This window comes from Rhagoletis pomonella, unplaced genomic scaffold (genome assembly GCF_013731165.1).
Source record: "Rhagoletis pomonella isolate Grant_MI unplaced genomic scaffold, Rhpom_1.0 Rhpom_scaffold_00008, whole genome shotgun sequence".
In the NCBI taxonomy this organism is placed as follows: domain Eukaryota; kingdom Metazoa; phylum Arthropoda; class Insecta; order Diptera; family Tephritidae; genus Rhagoletis; species Rhagoletis pomonella.
The window spans coordinates 30,913,365-30,915,792 of NW_023458562.1; positions in this window are offsets into that span (position 1 = coordinate 30,913,365).

A 2,428-nucleotide genomic window follows, 5' to 3' on the forward strand; every position below is an offset into this window, starting at 1 on the left:
AACGAATCTGGTGGCCGGAACGATAAAAAGCAAGGTATCTGAAAAAATAATGTTGTTAGCAACAAATAATTGTTTAATATAAATTATTTTACCTAAAATTGATGAAGAACGCGATAAAAACTGCACACAAGCAAAATCGACGCGAAAAATTGAAATGTCAAGAGTTGTCAAAAGCCTACAGCGCGCTGTCAAATAGAGATTTCGGCTAATCGATACTTTAAAGCGCTTCAAGCAAGTGAAGTAAAGCTGCCACTAGGCCAACTTTCATACATTTTAGTAGATTTTAAAAATTGTTTGACAGTTCTCAAAGCCAAGCAAGCAAAGCAAGCGTGCATTGGGCCAATACCTTAAGGCCGGCTCTGGCTCCATTCGAGCTTGGTGGAGAACCAGTGGAGGCCATCATCGACACCGGCGCTTCGTAATATTTTGTGTCATTCGAGCAGGCGGATGGCATAATCAACTCTGGGAGCGGGGAGAAGGTGGCAGTGGTCGTTGAAGTATTAATGGCCTATGATACGACCAGCAAGATCGTCGATGCCCTGAGAGCTGAAGTACCCCTCGAGCATTCATACTACCATGCAGTGCTGAACGACATGCCCGGCGCCACTGATGACGTCATACTTGATCTAGACGCGCAGGGCAAATCAATGAGGGCGGATCAATATCTTCCCTCAGGTGGCGTTCAAGGCGCGGTAAGTTTCATAACCAGAAAGGACTTCAGACTATTGTCGTCGCGAGCACATTCGAACATATTTGGCTAGATTGTGTGCAACTGGGTAAATTTCCACCAACCCACAGTACGTGTTTGGCGTGGCAATCGTTAAGTGACATAGATGGAATATCATTAAAGCGTTTCAAGAACTTTTTTCTTTAGTTTGGATTTCGTCCAAAATTGTTCATTGGAAACTCATCTTTCAGAGTTCAATAGAACCAACAAAAACACTTTACTGAGTGACAAACAAAAACCACAGATCTGACTATCCTTTACAGATTTGTATGACTTAAATTTCAATTCCTTGATGTTTCAGCATTTTCAGTAAGACAGCTGCGGCTACCTCCCTCACATGTCACTGTAAAGCTTGCTTAGTCCCCTAAACCGGCATTGTTGTCTTGCAATTGCATAAGACCAACTGCATACAGCCCATTCACAACGCAGTGAACTGCAGATTGTCGAATGAAATACAAAACCAAAAACACTAAAAAAGCAGCAGATAAAAGGGCAAACTAAGCCACGCGCTTGAGACAACACCGACTAACAAAGCCACGCCATGCAACGCATACAACCCTGCTAACGTAGGTATATATACAGCCGTATCAAACGTCAGCAGGACACATACGACTAGATATCGAATGCGGCAAATCAATGCGAGCAGAGTAACAAGAAAAAATGCAAAAATTCAAAAACCAACGAACATATCGAATAAACACAGCGTTTGCTGCTGAGACTGACTGATGGCTGTAAATCTGCAAAATGCGGGCCAAATACACAAAAAAAAGGCAAAGAGGTAAGCAAAAAAGCGCACAGCGAACATGTCAATCGTCTCACGCTCTTAGTAGCTGGATTGGTCAGTATGCAATGTTCAGCTAGTTGACCGACTACACATCAGCCGCGCTGCGTTTCCAAAAGCTATCGTTGACAAATACTTTAAGTGCTGTGGATTTGATTGTGTCTCCTTTACGCTCGACAAATCCGTCCTAAGTTTGTACCTACGTTTTCATTGTCATTTGTTCCGTTCTCCATATGTCCATATTTTTTCACATTTATCTGCTCTAAATATCACACACCCCGCCTATGCATTTGTGGCGACCAGCAAAGACATCGATTTTGCAATTTCACTAACGCCCAGATCGACAGCAGCTTGAAGCATAGCGTTTAAGCGGACTTGGATTTGATTTTGGCGACTTTTTCTGCGTTATTTCCTTTGGCTACAAATAACATTTTCTTTTTTCATTTCAATTTAGATTTCATCCGCTAAACTGGTGTGAGTTATGTATGTGTGGCATCTCACAATACATACTACATATTAGATAGGCTCTTCAATAGGTTTTTCAGAAAATGGCTACGTTAGGTCAAAACTTCTTAAAATTAACTCAACATACTTCTTATAACACTTTCCACATATCAAGGACCAGGTTTCTTCCAGTCGCACTGCGTAAAGACATAAGTAGGTGGAATGTAGTAGCTTAAAGAAAATTGCCTTGGTCTTTTACATGGACACATCGAAGAGTCGAGAAGGTGTCCTTTATCGGTTAGTTTCTCTGATGTAGCATTTTCCAGGCAGAAGTATTTAGGTGCAGTTAAGAAAGTAAAGTCCTGATTGCTTCCGCATGTATCGTCGACAAGCCATATAAATGATTTTATATCCAAACGGCAATTGGATATTTGGGCTCACTTGTATAGTATTGTAATGTAAATTCTATGGGTGCA